Consider the following 19,073-nt stretch of genomic DNA (forward strand, 5'->3'; position numbering starts at 1 on the left):
CTTGTGTGCTGGGCACTTAGCGGTGAGCACTTACAACAAACATACTAGACCATACATCCTTTTACTTTGCATGTGCGGCTGGAGTTCGTTTGAAGATACATAGAGAGTTCGGAGGAAAATCACTGGCTGAGCCACACACGCAGATCGCCAACTGTTGTGATTGGCATTGGGCTCTGGTGAGCATAATCGTTTTCTCAATAAGGATTCACTCTGTTATTACTAGCAGGAATTCAGCAAGGATTTGCAACTACAGGACTTGTGTTTTTAGGGCTCGGAAACCAGGACTTTTGCACACTAAAAGGCTTGCTTATAAAGGGAGCCTTAACTAAAAAAAAAAAAAAAAAAAAAAAAAAAGTTTTACTTACCTGGGGCATCTACCAGCCCTCTGCAGCGATCCTGTGCCCTCGCAGTCACTCATGGCTCCTCTGGTCCCCCGATGCCAGCTAGTTTCGTTTTTGCCGACTGGGAGTCGGCCGGCCGCCATGTGTACGTTTTTACGCATTCCTGCTAGTGTAGGAAGCTATTGCAGAAATCAACAAGTACATTTTTACGCGTTACAGGTGTAATGCGTACATTTTTGTCTTGTGGCCTCTCATGTTTGCCGCAAGTCTAATGAAAGTCAATGGAGAATTGCACTTTGATTAAAAATTGTGTCGCATTTTAACATGCCCAAAACAATGTACATCTTGCAGCACAAATTTGCAAAGTGCAGGCAATTTCCCATTGACTTTCATAAGCTGATTTACTAGTGCTTATTTATACTTACCCAGGGCTTCCTCCAGCCCCATGAGCAGCGCTAAGTCCCTCGCCTTCTTCCTCTGCCCCTCCATTAAGCCGTGGGCAGTCGCGGCCTTCCGCACCTGCGCGGCCCCTGGAGCGTTCTGCATCTGTGCAGTACTACTGCGCAGACGTAGAGCACTCCATGGGATGGGAGTGCACACGTGGCCGAACCACACATGCACAGAAGACTGACTGGTGGCGACTGACCGGATTACCGGCAGTCACAGCGCCAGAACGGAGAGGCCGATTAGGACAGCGAGGGACTCAGTGCTGCTCATGGGGCTGGAGGAAACCCCGGGTAAGTATAAATTAAGCCTAGTGTACCATCTCTGGTACACTTTAAGGACACAGGGCCAGATTTATCAAGAATGTCTGAGACAAACTATTAGTAGGTTTTTAGAAATCCGTGCAGAACTGTCTCAGACATCCTAAGAAATCACCAAATAGTGCAGATTCCTTCTTAAACTGTAAGGAATAGAAAGAGCTAGGAAGGTCTCTCAGGCAGTGCAGTGTGTTTGGCTTTGGGAAGTTTCTATCATGCAGAACTGTTCTGCTGGTTAGAACAGTTTTAGAAGGAAAAACTGTCCGTAATGCTTTGATAAATGTGGCCCACAGACACTACAGAATGCTTTTCGATCAGTTTTCATTTTTAAAAACACTCCCATTGACTTGTATTAAAATTGTGATGATTTTCTGAAAATCTCGCTGGCTGCAATTTCACCACAATTTTATGTATGTAGTTTAGTATTTTAATTAATTTACACATTGCAACAGATAATGGCTATCTTTATTATATTATTATTATTATTTGCATATAGACTACAGATTGATATTCCAGTGCCAAAGATTGCAAGCAATGCACCACAATAGAGGACAAAAGTCTGGGCACCAATCCAAGGAAGACCTTAAAACACCTCTTTACTCATCCTTAAAGGGAACCTTAACTTTAAAAAAAAAAGTAGTTTTACTTACCTGGGGCATCTACCAGCCCCCTGCAGCCATCCTGTGCCCTCGCAGTCACTCATGGCTCCTCTGGTCCCCCGCTGCCAGCTAGTTTTGTTTTGGCTGACTGGGAGACGGCCGGCCGCCATGCGTACGTTTTTACGCATCCCTGCTGGTGCAGGAAGCTATAGCAGTCATCAACAAGTACATTTTTACGTGTTACGGGTGTAATGCGTAAAATTTTGACATTTGTTAATTTTTTCTTGTGGCCTCTGATGAAGTGTGTGTGTCATAACGTGTTTGCTGCAAGTCTAATGAAAGTCAATGGAGAATTGCACTTTGATTAAAAATTGTGTCGCATTTTAACATGCCCAAAACAATGCACATCTTGCAGCACAAATTTGCACAGCGCAGGCAGTTTCCCATTGATTTTCATTAGCGGATTTAAAAAACTCGGCTGCAAAATACAAACGCCAATAACATCCATAAAACCGCTCACAGAACAATACAGTAAAAAAATTACAGGGTTAAAGGGGCACTATGGCGAAAAATTGTAAAATTTAAAATATGTGCAAACAGACAAATAACAAACAGACAAAAACAGGTTTTGAACTAGTCCATCTCTTCATAGGTGATACTCAGCAAGGCTTTTATTCTTTATAAAGATATTCCCTAAAAAGGATTTAAACAATGATGCTGGCCAGCTTCCCTGGTTGCTACACAGTTTTTGGCAGTTGAACAGAGCAACTGCCATTCACTAAGTGCTTTGAAAATAAATAAATCCCTGAGAATCCCCCCATAAAGAGATGGACTAGTCCAAAACCTGTCACTTCTTTCAGATTTCTACTATCTACTGTAAGTGACAGCAACATAGGAGAAAAGTAATTTTTGGCTCATTTTACTCTGGAAAAAACATACTTATTTGTTTATGTTTGCACATATTTTAAATTTTACAATTTTTCGCCATAGTGCCCCTTTAAGTGTTAACTCTGCCTTATGTCTTAGACTTCAATACAGGGGTTGTCATTATATAGTTTCAGGACTTATATTAAAAACAATTCACATTTTAGGTCATATTCACTGGGTCCCTGGTTCGAAATATAGCCTGGGAATTATCTGCACGGAGTTTGTATGTTCTCCCCGTGTCTGCATGGGTTTCACCCAGGCACTCCGGTTTCCCCCAAATCCTAAAAACGTACAGATAAGTTAATTGGCTTCCCCATAAAAACAACTGGCCCTAGACTACAATCGACATATGGAGATGGTATGGATTAGATTGTGAGCTCTTCTGAGGGACAGTTAAAGACAAGACTATATATACTATGCAAAGCGCTGTGGAAAATGTGAGCGCTATACAAATAAATAATATTTAGGCAAGCATATGTAAAGTTCCAAAACTCCAGAGCTTTAACAAAACAGTCATTTGCATTTTTAAAACAGAAGGTATTTCCGAATATTCAGGTTGGATTGAGCATATGAGGTTGCCGCAATGGAATCAATGCTGAATATGCTACTCGTCCCTTTGTCACTCCAACCTGAATAATCGCAAATAACTACTGTTTAAGAGGGCAAGTTTCTGTTTCGCGTAGAATTTTTAGTCTTTTTGTTTTTTTTTAGCCTCTTACACACTCCTAGGATTTCTGGTTCACAATGATTTTGCTGGGCAATCCGTAACTCCAGAGCTTAAAGAGGAATTGTCAGCCACAACATCAAATTCCATTTACTCATTGCTCTGTGTTTATTATGCAGCCTGCAACCTTAACCTGCATTGCCAGCACTCAAAGCTATTCAGAAATATTTCTGCTGTAATAAATCTGATCTCAGTCAGTCTGCCTCTATTTATGCCATTGCCAACAAGAAGGAAGCTTGTCATCTCCCCTCCCACATCCATGCTCCTCAGTGATTGGCTGAGGGTAGTTCAGTGAGCTGCTGATACAAAGCAAGCTAGAAGTTTGTAGGAGAGAAAAAAAAATTAAGGGAGGAAATGACATCATGATAAGGCTTCAGTCAAAGGGAACCAAGATTATAAATGCCAGGAACAGAATTATCTTTATTTACTATACAACACAGTACAATACATCTGTTATGCAAGTAGAACAAGTATTTATATACTCGCGTATAAGCCTAATTTTTCAGCATAAAAATGTGCTGAAAAGTTATATGTGAATCAGTGGGGGAAAAATGTGCTTATATGTGAGTCAGTGAAGCAAAACAGATAGTGGAGCAGGTTTTGTTATTGGCAGAGGAGCATAAGGATTGTGCACTAGCGATCCTGCTTTTACCAGCTTGCGCCCTGCTGTGTCCGAGCCCCCAGCCCCTGCAACATGGTGTGCAGAATGTGCAGCTAAAGACTACTTTTGTCCCCTGGCTTGTGGAGCGGAGCGGGCAAGCAACGTGTCAGTGGTGCAATGTTCGGGGATTCTTCGTGTGTGGCAATCGCTGTGTCTCATATCTAGGACGTCATCTGGAGGCTTCTTGAGACACAGCTGTATGATCCTGGGGCACATCTGGCTATGGGGAGGGGGCTGACTTGTACTGGGGGAACATCTGGCTAGTGTGGAGTGGTCTATATTGGAGAGGGGGGTTATATGCGCGTCAATCACTTTTTCTTGGTTTTTAACCACTTGACGACCAGGCCATTTTTCTATGATCTCTGCTGGGTGGGCTCTTCAGTCCCCAGCACAGATCGTGTGGCAGGCAGGGTGATCAGACTCCCCCCCCCCTTTTTCCCCACTAGGGAGATGTCCTGTTGGGGGGGGGGGGGGTCTGATCGCCGCCGGCTATTTGTGCCTAGCGGGGGGGGGGGGGGGGTGCCTCAAAGCCCCCCTCCGCAGCGATATTCCCCCTCCCTCCCCTTCTCAATACAGGACAGCGATCCGTCCTGTACCGCCTCAGAAAGGGCTTCAGCCTATCAGATGGCGGTGATCCCCGGCCAATCGGACGCCGGGGATCGCCGATCTCCTTTACGGCGCTGACAGGAAACGGCCACTCAAACAAGTGGCCGTTTCCATAGAAACATAGGTGCGACCAGTCGCCGCCGATAGGCGTTGGCTGGTCGTTAAGTGGTTAAAGGAAAAGTGGGTACCACGGCTTATACACGGGCCGGCTTATATGCGAGTATATACGGTATGTTTCTTTTCCCCTGGGATAGTATGGCTGTCCTTGCTGCTTTAAAAACCACTATTATAATCCTTACTATGTGTTACACACAATGCTCAAAGAAAATCAATTTTTAGCTCTTTTGAAAATCTATGTATTACGCCGTTTCATATTTCTAAGAAAAAAAAAACCGGTTGAGTATAGAAGCCAGTAGAAATTTGATCGATTTTTGGCAGCCATCAAGAATCTAGACATGAGTGGGCACTTAGGTAGCCCGACCAAGCAGAATGTTATGGCTGCTCGGCCCATTAATTTGCCTGTTGTCAGACATCAGCAAAACAAGAAAAGCCATGTGGAATTTGAACAGCAGCTTATGTGGAAGCTGGTGAAAGGTGAACACATTAGCAGCCTGGCCAAACAGCAGGTAATGACTACTCAGTCCCATCAATTCATTTGAGCTATGCCAAAAATGTGTGAGTACCTCAGCCCTCAAGGATTGGAGTTCGACTACCCTGATTTAGGGACATTTAACAGGTCCGTTAGCCTGCTGCTGCCCGCTCTGTAAAACAGTCAGGCAGCTGACTTATTAGGAACAGACCCCGATTGTACAAGTGTATCCCAAATTCACCAACATGGGAGTAATCAACACAATACATTTGTAATGAGGAGCAGTGAAGCTTCTCTGTGAGAACTTTGAACCAACTTTTATTTCAAACACATTGGGATTGATTCACAAACCCGTGCTAAACAGTCAGCACGTGAAGTACCGCTCGCGGACTTTTGCGCGTGATAATGCAGACTTTTGCACGCGATCGGCGGCCGATCTCGTGCAAAAGTCCGCGTGATCGCGTTCAAAAGTCAGCATTATCGAGTGCAAATGTCAGTGAACGCGGCACTTTGCGCGCGCAAAAGTCCGCGAGCGGCATTTCACGTGATAACAGTTAGCACAGGTTTGTGAATCAAGCCCATAAAGGCCATTATAAACAGGAGGCTGCCTGCAAGAGTAAGCAAAAGACTATAGTAAGGAAAAGGGATAGGCCTTATAGTATAGCATAATGGGTTTCTCTCATATGGATCTTGCTCAGTACAAAAGTTTTGCCTAAAATACCGTATATACTCGCAAGCGAGCCGAATTTTTGACCCCCCAAAAGTGGGCCAAAAGTTGGGGGGTCAGCTTGCTTGCGAGTCATGTTGGTCCGTTGGCTCCCCCCCCCCCCCCCCCCCCCCGCGGCCACCGTTGCTATTAGCTTACCCGGCGGCTTCGCATATTCCTCCCTCCGTCTCCTGCACGAGCTTGTAAATAATTCACAGCAGGTCGCCCCACGGCGGCTGCTGTGGAAGCTGTAGGCAGAGCGGTTCCCATAGCAACGGCGATACACATCGCCCGTACAGGAAGCCGCTCTGCCTACAGCTTCCTCCGTCATCACACAGCAGCCGGCGTGGGGCGAGCTGCTGTGAATTATTTACAAGCCCGTGCAGGAGACGGAGGGAGGAATATGGGAAGCCGCCGGGTAAGCTAATAGCAGCGGCGGCCGCGCGGGGGGGGGGGGGGGGTGGAACACTATCTACCTATACTGAGTACTATACTAGCTATACTAGGCACTATCTACTTATACTGGGGCACTATTCTAGCTATACTGGGCACTTTATTAGCTATACTGGGCACTATACTAGCTATACTGGGCACTATACTAGCTATACTGGGCACTATACTAGCTATACTGGGCACTATACTAGCTATACTGGGCACTATACTAGCTATACTGGGCACTATACTAGCTATACTGGGCACTATGCTAGCTATACTGGGCACTATGCTAGCTATACTGGGCACTATGCTAGCTATACTGAGCACTATGCTAGCTATACTGAGCACTATGCTAGCTATACTGAGCACTATGCTAGCTATACTGAGCACTATGCTAGCTATACTGGGCACTATGCTAGCTATACTGGGCACTATGCTAGCTATACTGGGCACTATCTACTTATACTGGGGCACTATACTAGCTATACTGGGGCACTATACTAGCTATACTGGGGCACTATACTAGCTATACTAGGGCACTATACTAGCTATACTGGGGCACTATACTAGCTATACTGGGGCACTATACTAGCTATACTGGGGCACTATACTAGCTATACTGGGGCACTATAATAGCTATACTGGGGCACTATTCTAGGTATACTGGGCACTATTCTAGCTATACTGGGCACTTTATTAGGTATACTGGGCACTATACTAGCTATACTGAACACTATACTAGCTATACTGAGCACTATGCTAGCTATACTGAGCACTATGCTAGCTATACTGGGGCACTATACTAGCTATACTGGGGCGCTATACTGGGGCACTATACTAGCTATACTGGGGCACTATACTGGGGCACTATACTAGCTATACTGGGGCACTATACTAGCTATACTGGGGCATTATACTAGCTATACTGGGGCACTATACTGGGGCACTTTACTAGCTATACTGGGGCACTTTACTAGCTATACTGGGGCACTTTACTAGCTATACTGGGGCACTTTACTAGCTATACTGGGGCACTTTACTAGCTATACTGGGGCACTTTACTAGCTATACTGGGGCACTTTACTAGCTATACTGGGGCACTTTACTAGCTATACTGGGGCACTTTACTAGCTATACTGGAGCACTTTACTAGCTATACTGGGGCACTTTACTAGCTATACTGGGGCACTTTACTAGCTATACTGGGGCACTTTACTAGCTATACTGGGGCACTTTACTAGCTATACTGGGGCACTTTACTAGCTATACTGGGGCACTTTACTAGCTATACTGGGGCACTTTACTAGCTATACTGGGGCACTTTACTAGCTATACTGGGGCACTATACTAGCTATACTGAGCACTATACTAGCTATACTGAGCACTACCTACCTATACTGAGCACTATACTAGGGCACTATACTAACTATACTGAGCATTATACTAGCTATACAGGGCACTTTACTAGCTATACAGGGCACTTTACTAGCTATACAGGGCACTATACTAGCTATACAGGGCACTATACTAGCTATACAGGGCACTATACTAGCTATACTGAGGCACTACCTACCCATACTGGACACTATACTAGCTATACTGGGACACACTGGAGGGAATCACACGGCCAGCATTTCCTACCCCCGGCTTACATGAGGGTCAATCATTTTTTTTCCTGTTTTTTCAGTTAAAAGTTGGGGGGTCGGCTTATATGCGGGTCGGCTTGCTTGCGAGTATACGGTACCAAAAAATGGAGAAGCAATAAATCACAGTAGCAATTACATGACCAGACTTTAAGTCCTGTGATTCATTCTGTCTTTAATTGCATCAAATTCAGCTAACCCCAAAAGTATTTAACTATCCGTGCCATGTGGAACTTACTGGGAGATTTTCTGAGCATAGAATAATGCTGGGTATATATTATATAGAGGTGGTAAATGATTGATAGCTACTGCAGCCACTCGCTTTGTACTAACTGCAGTGCAAAGCCATGGAACGCATTGCCCCCACTCGCTTTGTACTAGTGATGGTCATGTCTGGGAGAACTCATGGAGAAGCAAGTGATCAGTTTGGTCAGGTGATAGATATGTAAGTCTCTGATTTGGTAGTTATGATTATGTGCAAATCAGAGCTTTGCAAATCTATCAGCTAATTAAACAAATCATATGAGTTCTCCTAGACATGCAATATGCCTCCAATCAATATTCCAAAAACATAATCAAATATCAAACAAGGGAGACCCCTTTCTTAAATCAAATACGTCAATTATATTTAAAAAAAAATGTTAAGTGTAAGTTCAGTTTATCTAGTTTCGACATATTCATAGATTTTTTTTTAATACGGGGGAGTAGCCTAGTCACCCTTTCAAATGTTTTAAAGTGTTCATTTAGCAGCTTGGAATAATAATGTGGTGACAATGTGTTAATTAATTTGGTATTGTCATCTGTAAATGCATCTCCTGTTCATCCTCTATAATAATCTCCGTGTCCCTGCGTCACGCTGTCCCTGTGTAGCTTGGTCCATCGCTTTTTGCTACTGCGCATATGCGCAACACGGACCCAACCTCAGAGAGACAGGAGGGAAGGGCCAGGGAGCCGGGCAGGCGTGTGAGCAAGCGGCCGGGTGTGCGCGCGCACGTGTGCAGCAGGTGCACAGTAACATGCGGCGAGAAACACAGACCTAGCGCTCGCTTTTAAACGGGCTTGGGTCTGCTAGATGTAATACAAGTCTATATATTTAAAAGTAATACTCCACTAAAGAGAGAACCGCTTCCTAGTAATTTTGGAGTTAAGGGCTATTCCACGAACACACTAAAACCAGCGCAGGAGATTTGGGCGCAGCGCAGGAGATTTGGGCGCAGCCGGCGCCACCATAGGCCGTAATAGGAATTACGGCTATAGCAGCCACAGGGAGTAACTTCAGCGCTGTCAGAAGACTGAGCTGAAGTTACTTTTAAAACATAATTCAGCTTCCAGCTGAAGCCGAATTATTTCATTCCCCAGTGTACATGGTGGCCTGGAGGGTGAATAGTATTTAATACGGCCGGGACTTGTGCGGCAGCAGGATCAGCCATATACCGGCAGAATCCTGCGCCCAAGTCTCCAGTGCCGTTATCTCTCGTACGCCTATTCCATGGCATGTTTACCAAAATTAAGTATTTCCTTTTTCCTCTTGAACATAGGGAGATCCCCCAACATACAGGTTTTTGGGGCGAGTTAGATAGGACCTATAGCAGATATTGATGCGGGTCAGCCTTTGAGGAAGATTCACTGACACAGCTGGCACCATCCGCAAAACAACTTGCCAGTCTACCTCAGAGAGAGATTGCATCTCTTTACACCATCTCTTCTGTTGTAGTAGAAATGTCAGTAAAATTCTAGCCAGCTGTAGCATGCTCCAAGAGGTAACAGATGGATCCAGAAGATTAAAAGTAGAGACTGGATCAAGCTGGAACTTCTTTTTTTTCTGTGATAGGATTGTCTAGCGTAATTGTATATACTGGAATTAAAACCCCCTTTCTTTTTGAAGCTGTAATGTATTAGCCATCTGAAAATGGGTCCATTGCTTTTGCTTCTAAATATCTGATGCACTCCAATGATACCTTTATCCCTCTACATCATAGCAAACTGCTATATGGTGACCTCCATTATTTCTGTATTATCCCACAGTGGTGTATATATTAACTCAATCATCCCCAGCAGCCACCAAGACTTCAAGAAAAACGATTGCACGTAACAACCAGCTTTGGAAATATAGAGAAGCATTTGCTAATGTCTTTTGTGATTCCAGGGCTTGACATAAAGCTGAATAGAAAAATAATGAATTTTAACAGCTCTGGATGGGTCATTTACCAGTAATTCCGTTCCAACCCACCATATGCTGAAGTTGTGCAGCAAAAAAATAAAAGCCAACGGTTGAGGGTTGCCAATCCTGCTTCACATTTATGGGATTTTAGGTATTCAAATATTATTTCTAGACCTGCTTTATTTTCATATTAATTCTTTACAAATGTTACCTCTTGATATTTTATCCAAATTCAAGAATTATAGTGTCCATAAAAAATCATTAGCACTATCATAGTATTAACCACTTGCCGACCGCGCACTCATACCGCACGTCGGCAAAGTGGCAGCTGCAGGACCAGCGACGCAGTTCTGCGTCGCCGGCTGCAGGCTACGCGAGCGGCTGCTTCCTGTCAATTCACGGCGGGGGGCTCCGTGAATAGCCTGCGGGCCGCCGATCGCGGCTCGCAGGCTAAATGTAAACACAAGCGGAAATAATCCGCTTATTTGTTTACATTGTACGGCGCTGCTGCGCAGCAGCGCCGTAAGGCAGATCGGCGATCCCCGGCCAATCAGCGGCCGGAGATCGCCGCCATGTGACAGCCTGTCACTGGCTGCACAGGACGGATAGCGTCCTGTGCAGCCCAGATTGCCAGGGGGGACAGGGATGAGAGGGAGGGGGGGAATTTCGCCGTGGAGGGGGGCTTTGAGGTGCCCCCCCCCCCCTCGCAACACCCAGGCAAGGCAGGAGCGATCAGACCTCCCCAACACATCATCCCCCTAGTGGGGAAAAAAGGGGGGCGATCTGGTCGCTCTGCCTGCACCCTGATCTGTGCTGGGGGCTGCACAGCCCATCCAGCACAGATCAGCTAAAACAGCGCTGGTCCTTAAGGGGGGGTAAAGGGTGGGTCCTCAAGTGGTTAAAGAGGCACGGAAGTGAAAAAAAAATGATATAATGAATTGGTTGCATAGTACGGATATTTATTAGAACATTAGTAGCCCTGTCCAAGTAGTAGTAGTGTCCTCTGCTAAGAAAAATAAATTACAATGACTGACAGTTGAGTTAATAAGCTTCAGAAGACAGAGCTCTCTGTGACTTTGAAAGTCGTGGAGCTCAATGGCTTTTTTGCATAGATAACTGGAGTTTCTTAACTCTTCCTGTGCTGAAAACAATATTAGACTTATGTCTCTGATCCTAATGTTTTATTTCTTAGCTGTACTACACATACAAATCCTTATTTCAAAATTTTTTTTTCGCTTTAGTGTCTCTTTAACAACAAATGAGGAGGAGACTACCCCACATATTCACATTAGCTCTACACTTAATAAGGAACCGTTCACACTGCAGGCGAAAACGCTGCATTTAACGCAATGCAGTTAGATGCAAAAATGGACAGTAAATGCATCCTATGTTACCAATAGGATGCATTTACACTGTCAAATGGAACGCAAACACTTGATGCACCCACCAGACTGCAAATGCAAAATGCCAATAGCAAGCTCGGATCAAAATCAATGCAAGCCTATGGGAATGGACAGTTTTCATTCCCAATAAGTATCACGCCATACAAAAAAAAAAAAAAAATACTCTACCTTTCCCATCAAAATTTAGGGCTGCCGTTCTGGCTATTCACGCTCCTGCTCTTCCTGGTGACCAGGAAGTATAGGGCTTTTTGTTGCTTTGCTAAAAAAAAAACACACACAGAGAAAATTCTCATTGGTTCATGTGGACCAATGAAAATGCTCTCTGTTGCTAGTTACCGTAGGTTTCACATGATTTTTTTTTTTTTCTTCAAACCAAAAGGAAGCCTCATGCTTCCTGTTCTCCAGGCGAGTGGCGGACGAACAGGGCCGTCACGGGCAACTAGAGAGCGCACGGTGGCAACGCAAATACAGTGGTCAGTGTAAAAAGCGGAAGAACATTCACTCACATCCTGAGCAGATTTTCTTAGGGCAGCATTTATGCGGGCCCTCACATTAAGGGAAACATTAACTTTAATTTCCTAATATTGTCAGAAATGTTTATGTCTAAGAGCATTAACGTGTGGGACCCTATCATCTACTCTACGGGTATTATACTTGACTTATTCCAATTGATTCTCAGGTTAAAGTAGCTCCTGCCACCAAAAAGGGGAAACTGGAAAGAAAACAAAATGTCATCTGCATAAAAGGCACATTTTTCTTCCATCAAAAGTCCAAATTAAAAAAAAAAATCCCAAATGCACAAATCCATAAATGAGTAGCTTATAGTGAAATCTAAATAGAGACCCTTTTTTACATTTTAAAATAGGACTCTAAAATAAATGGACATTCATTTATCATTTTACAGCAAAGTCCCTAATATCTAGTAGAGACGGGGATTGCCAGATACATGTGCAAGCAGGAGCGTAACTAGGCCCCACCGAGCCCCCCTGCAGAAATTCTGAGTGGCCCCCTGGGGCCCGCTCAGGGCCGTTTTGGGGGGCTGGAGGGGTCGCAGCATAAGGGGAGAGCTATGGCCACATTCGGTGGAGAGGGGGGACGGTTCCCCCCCCCCCCCCCTCCATCACCTCAGGCTCTCCCCTCCAGCATTAATACATTAGGGTATGCAGGCGGCGGGCAGCGGCAGTTACATACCTTCCGTGCGTTCCAGTGTGGAAGTTCCTCTATCTAGCCTCTGACGCGACTTCTTGTTTTATACTAGTTGCTTGAGCAATAGCACAAACCTCCCTCTGTGAAGCAGAAACTACTTACCGATCCTCTTGGCGCCATCTTCTACACTTCCTGTAGTTCCCAGCGGCTTTCTGACGTCCTCCGTGTACGGCTCCCGACCTGTCACCTTACCCGCTTTGGGCCAGGTGACACACCAGGAGCAGTGCATGAACACCAGAAAGCCACTGGGATGCAATGAAATGATGATGAAAGATGCATAGAAGCCCGGAGGATAGGTAAGTAGTTTATGGCCTGCAACCCCCCCATAAGTTCTGTCCCCGTTATTCCCCTCAGGCATGCCGGTTATTTGAGACTTCTGGTTGCCTGAAGTTCTGAATAACGGAGACTTTGCTGTAATATGAATGTTAGTACATTACAGAAAAGTATTTTTTTACATGAGCTGTAGTTTGTTTAACCATTTTAGCCCGCAGGGATTTTTCACCTTATGCATCAGAGCAATATTCACCTCCCATTCATTCGCTAATAACTTTATCACTACTTATCACAATTTATTGATCTATATCTTGTTTTTTCCACAACTAATTAGGCTTTCTTTGAGTGGTACATTTTGCTAAGAATAATTTTTTTTATAAATGCATTTTAACAGGATTAATAGGAAACAAAAAGGGAAAAAATTCATTATTTCTCAGTTTTCGGCCATTATAGCTTTAAAATAATTCACGCTACCATAATTAAAACCTATGTATTTTATCTGCCTGTTTGTCTCGGTTATGGCACCATTTAAATTTTGTCCCTATCGCAATGTATGGCGCCAATATTTTATTTGGAAATAAAGGTGCATTTTTTCTGTTTTGCGTCCATCACTATTTACAAGCTTTATAATTTAAAAAAATGTTCGTAGTACACCCCTTTCAAATGCATATTTAAAAAGTTCAGACCCTTAGGTAACTATTTGTCTTTTTTTTTTTTTTTTTTTTTATTGTAATTGTTTTTTTCAATTAAAATTTTTTATTTGGGTAATATTTTGGTGTGGGAAATAAACAGTTAATTTTTAATGTTATTTGTGTAAATTGTAATGTAAAAAATATGTAGATGTAGTTTTACTATTTGGCCACCTTGAGGTTTTTTTTCCCTTCTTGTGCTTCTCGCTAACTGGAAGCACAAGGGGGACGCGGAAAATTTTACATGCAGAAAGACTGAAGCATCTTGTAAGAGCGCTTCGGTTTTTCTGCTGGGGACACGGATCGGTGATCAGGAACCATGTTCCCGTTCACTGATCCCAGGGCTACCGGGGGACAGCACGGGGGCGTGCCAGCGATCACACCGAAGCACGGCACCGCAGCAGAGCAGCCGCCTGGACGTGAGCTTCACGTCTGGGCGGCAGAAATGGTTAAACAAGTGCATTTGCATTTTAACTTAACACGTGTAACTATTGTCCGCTCCTGTACCAATTCTACATGAATGGGATGGCTGACAGTGTGGAGCGTCAGCTTCCTGGCTAGGAGCTTTTTGCTCCCAAAAGCAGATGTCCTCTTAATATAGCTTTTAAATTCCTAAACTTTGTCAGTGATGAAATGCCTTTTCCATTACATATGTTATGTGCAAACTAAAGAAGTCGGAATTGAGGAGTCGGTAGAATCATTAAGGGCTGGTGCACACCAGAGCGGTTCTGAAGTGTTTTTTTTTTAAAGAAAAAGTGACACCCATGCTAACCTAGAAATAAAAGACATATATATAAGTAGATAAATACTACTTCTACTTACATAACAGATGTATTGTGCTATCCACATAATGATTCCTGTGAATTTTATAAAGGAAAAGCAGAAAATCCTATTCTAGGCAATAGCCATTTTGCCAAGCTAATACTGAAATCATATCCTCCCTTACTCTCGTTTCCCCCCCCCCCCCCTTCTCTTGCTCATTGTGTATTAATTAGCTGCCCTACTTTCAGAGTCTTCAGACACTCCCACTGAGGTGTATACTAGGAACTGCATTGTCTTTTTTTATTTACTCCTCCAATCACTGAGTCACCTCAGCCTTGCCTTGTAAACACAAGTGATCAGAGGGTGTTTCTGATAAGCAGCTAGAAAGGGAAATAAAGGGAAGAGGAGGAATATATTATAGATAAAAAGAACCCCCAGCATGCAACTGAATGGGAATGGCTATTATAGGGCCAGTGCTCCTAAAGTATGTGATAACTCCAAACCATAAAAGTAGAAAACGTTTTGCAAGTTTTGATTGCAGGATTAGCATCTTTATCACTTAAAGCGGAATATAACCCTGCATTTCAACTTTGCTCTAAAACATTATTTACAGTATATTATATGCAACCAGCATTTTTTTTACTAGACCAGCACTGGAAGGGTTACACAGTGCTTTAAAGTTCCTGGAGATTTCTGCAAACGCATCCAGAAGCTGACAGATACATTTTGTTTACATAAATGTATCTAAGTGTTGAATGTGACTCATCTCTCTGACTGAGAAGGAGTTGGAGGACAGCCAAAGAGTGTGTAACATTTCTCAATAGATACATATAACTAAATAGAATGACAATCTGAACTTCTGCATATCTCTCCACGGAACTTTAAACCTCTGTGTTTAACCCTTCCAATGCTGGTCTAGAAAAAAAAATGCTTTTTGCATAGAATATGCTGTAAATAATGTTTTAGAGCAAAGTTGAAATGCAGTGTTATATTCCACTTTAATACACTCAGACCAGTTGTTGTTGAAATTTGATTTTTATGGTGACTATACCGCTTTAAAACGTAAAACGCTTGCAGGAGGAAAACCGCTTGGCTAATGAAAGTAAATGGGATGGTGCACACCAGAGCGGTTCGTTTTTCCCCAAAAGCAAACTGCTGTCCTGCAGCATTTTTTAGTTTTCTGAGGTGTTTCTGCCTCAATGTTAAAGTATAGGAGAGTGGAAAACCACTCTGAAAAACACTAGATCAGAGCGGTTTTCCAGGCGTTTTTGTTACAGAAGCTGTTCAGTAACAGCTTTACTTTACTGTAACAATATTTGAAATCTGCTACACAAAAACGCTCCCAAAAAGCACTAGGCATGTTTAGAAAACGTCTCTAAACATGCCTAGAATCGCTCTGAAATCTGCTTCAAAAACCTCTAGCGTTTTGCAGATCTGCTAGAGGTTTTTGGTGTGCACTGGGCCAAACTGAGGAGCCGGATGATTTTTGTACCGACTCCCGAGCCCTGTTCCTTAGGCCTCTTTCAGAAAGGAGGCTGAACTGCGCTCTTCAGGCAGAACAGCCTCCCAACTGCCTTTTTGTATTTATGGGTCTGCAAAATACAAAACTCAAATACTTTAGTCACATAATGAGAAAACCAGATTCTTTGGTGAAATCCTTGGTGCTAGGAAAAACTGAGGGCAGAAGAAGAAGAGGATGACAGAGGCTAAAGGTGGCCACACACGATACAATAAAATGATCCGATTTTACAGCAATTCTGTAAAAACGATCAGATCTCCCGAAAAAGATCGAAAGCTTTTATTTCATTCGACTGAAAAATCTGATCGGATTATCCGTTTTTTCTATTTTTTATCTATCTGGAATGCCAGATTTTTTTTCGATTTCTCTAAAGATTGTATGGTGTGTGTTAGATTGTCAATGCATTACTATACACACCCAAGCAATTTTCTTAGCGTTTCCAATCATTTCTATCATAATTGGGGAAAAATTGAACATAGGTGTGTGGGACATTGTAACATTTCAAAAATCTGACCAATCAGTCAGAAAAATTTATTGCAATTATTAAATTGAACAGATATTTAAAAAATTGTATGGTGTGTGGCCACCTCAAGATAGGGCTGGTGCACACCAGAGCAGTTCTGGAGCGTTTTTTAAAACGCTTGCAGGGGGAAAACCGCTTGGCTAATGAAAGTGAATGGAATGGTGCACACCAGAGCGGTTTGTTTTTTCCACAAATGCAAACTCAGGGCTGCAGCATTTTTTAGATTTCTGAGGCATTTCTGCCTCAATGTTAATATATAGGAAAGTGGAAAACCGCTCTGAAAACCGCTAGATCAGAGCGGTTTTCCAGGCGTTTTTGTTACAGTAACTGTTCAGTAACAGCTTTACTGTAACAATTTATGACATCTGCTACACAAAAACGCTCCCAAAAACGTGAGAAAACCTCTCTAAACATGCCTAGAATCGCTCCGAAATCTGCTTCAAAAACCTCTAGCGTTTTTCAGATCTGCTAGAGGTTTTTGGTGTGCACTGGGCCATAGTCAACATACGTGAAGCTATGAACATGCCTAATCAACAGCTGCAAGTAGCAGTGATTGACAGAGACATATGGCATGCAAAAGTACTCATGGTTACAGAGTTGGGAGTCAACTGAATGAATAAGGAGGAACATACGAAGCAGTGTAATCTGACGCATAGGGAAACATGGAAAATGCCTTCATTTGCACTGCACATTAGTTGTGCGTTATGTTTAGGCTCGGTTCACACTGGCGTTATAAAATGTTACGTTCCTGGATCAGAACAGATCCTAATGGATGCGAATGGATCCAGTGTTATCCTATGGATCCTTTCACACCCGTCCATTCAAATGGATCCATTCTGCAAGATCCGATGAGCTAAATGCAAGTTTTCCAGACCGTTGAGCCCATCTGCGATCAGCAAAAGCTACCAAAGCGCCTCCTGTAAACTAGCCCTAATAATACTACATGGGAGTGGAAAAATGGCCAATAAAATTGGCATATGTGTACCAGGCTTTATTCTGCAATGCAAATGATGTAGTGTGAATGCACCCAAAACAATGTTGTACATAATATACTGTAGTGTATGAATGCACTTGTGAAGGCTTCATCAACAATCTTATACCAGAAACAACAATAATACCTAGTGGCCAAATACATATGTGCACATGCTAGAGTAAATTATTACTTACAGTAATAACAAAGAAAAAAATAGATTTGTGTCAATCACATCAAGGCAAAAAATGATTGATAGATATATATATATATATATATATATATATATATATATATATATATATATATATATATATATATATATATATATATATATATGAAAACGTGATTTTTTTTTTTTATTTTACATAGTCAACTGAATAAACTCACAGAATGATAGAGCCAAACACATTATAAAGTCAAACATTGTTATAGTAAAGCTAAACTCAGGCTATAGTAAACTAAGTCCCCAGGTCCTGACTACCTGTATGAATATACGTTTGACCAATATAGTAAATTACTTGGCCAGGTCTCTTGCAGTTTCCTATAAAGGGATACTACTGTATATTACACTGTGTACGTCAACTCAACATCCTGGAGTTGTAAAGCACACACTTTAAACCAATAAACTACTGCTACAAGTACTTTTTTTTCAATAAATTAATATTAAACAGATAAAGTAACCCTTTGTTTTTGTTGTACTCTAGATGTTTTCTGGGGAAGCTAATTAAATTAATAGACAAAAAGCGTTGAATGCAAAAAAAGTAGTCTCTGACCACCTTCGTATATGGAGTGGATAGACACACAATAATGTAGAGGGTGACAGGACAACGCTTGTGGAGTGAATGGGTGTTTTTTGGGGAAGAGCCAGATGTGTCTGCCCAAAAAGCCAATAAACCTCAACACAAATCAGTCTCCACAAACCACAATAATAAATATTTCTGCAGCCCAGCCTGATACTTTGTGTAACAGCCGCTGGAAGCATTGACAGAACAGGAATAATAGCCTGGCACTGTAATTCATCCCAGTTCTGTAGGATGCAGTGGTGCTTGCCAGAAGGCAGCTAAGGCATGGTTATCATTGTAAGGAGGGCCAGGTGCGCCAGGACGGTTTATATGAACATTCTGTATATTGTTTGATATTACAATTCTATAGAGAGAAAGTGGAAGCCACATACTGGGAATGGAGAGCGCTGCGCCCAAAGTGCCTCGCTGCAGTTTCCTCTCCAGCAGCTGCCTCTATTGGTGACGGCCTGGCCGCTCTGCTCCCTCCCGACTCTCTCCGGGCACACTCTGCCTTCTACTGTCACGGGCCAAGATCCTCTCAGTCACCGGCCACAAGATGGCGGACTAAGGGGGAGGCGCCACATCTCTGAGGGGAGAAAGCGGAGAAGACAGTTCGCTGCAGGCCGAAGAGGACCCGACCAGGTTCCGCTAGGGTTATACACATGTAAACAGAAGGACCGCTACATGACAATCTCCATCCCGCTTCCCAAGCGCAGTGCCGCCTGAAGCGCGTCCCCGATGCCCCATTCCCTACTGCGCATGCGCGTTGCTTGCATTTTCCAACATGTTG

The 19,073-nt window shown here is 43.2% G+C and overlaps 1 protein-coding gene across 3 annotated transcripts in view; it reads right to left on the reverse strand.

Moving 5' to 3' along the window:
• The window catches only part of PPP6R2 (protein phosphatase 6 regulatory subunit 2), a 112,674-nt gene extending 93,635 nt beyond the window's left edge, over window positions 1–19,039 (reverse strand). For 2 of the 3 annotated variants that reach the window (XM_068275912.1, XM_068275909.1), the window contains exon 1: window positions 18,676–19,039. The gene's annotated coding sequence lies outside the window, so the exon portion shown is untranslated. The remainder of the gene's footprint in view (window positions 1–18,675) is intronic. The other variant, XM_068275911.1, reaches the window with a different exon arrangement.
• Between the last annotated feature and the right edge of the window lie 34 nt (window positions 19,040–19,073).

Source organism: Hyperolius riggenbachi, chromosome 3 (genome assembly GCF_040937935.1).
Source record: "Hyperolius riggenbachi isolate aHypRig1 chromosome 3, aHypRig1.pri, whole genome shotgun sequence".
Lineage (NCBI taxonomy): Eukaryota > Metazoa > Chordata > Amphibia > Anura > Hyperoliidae > Hyperolius > Hyperolius riggenbachi.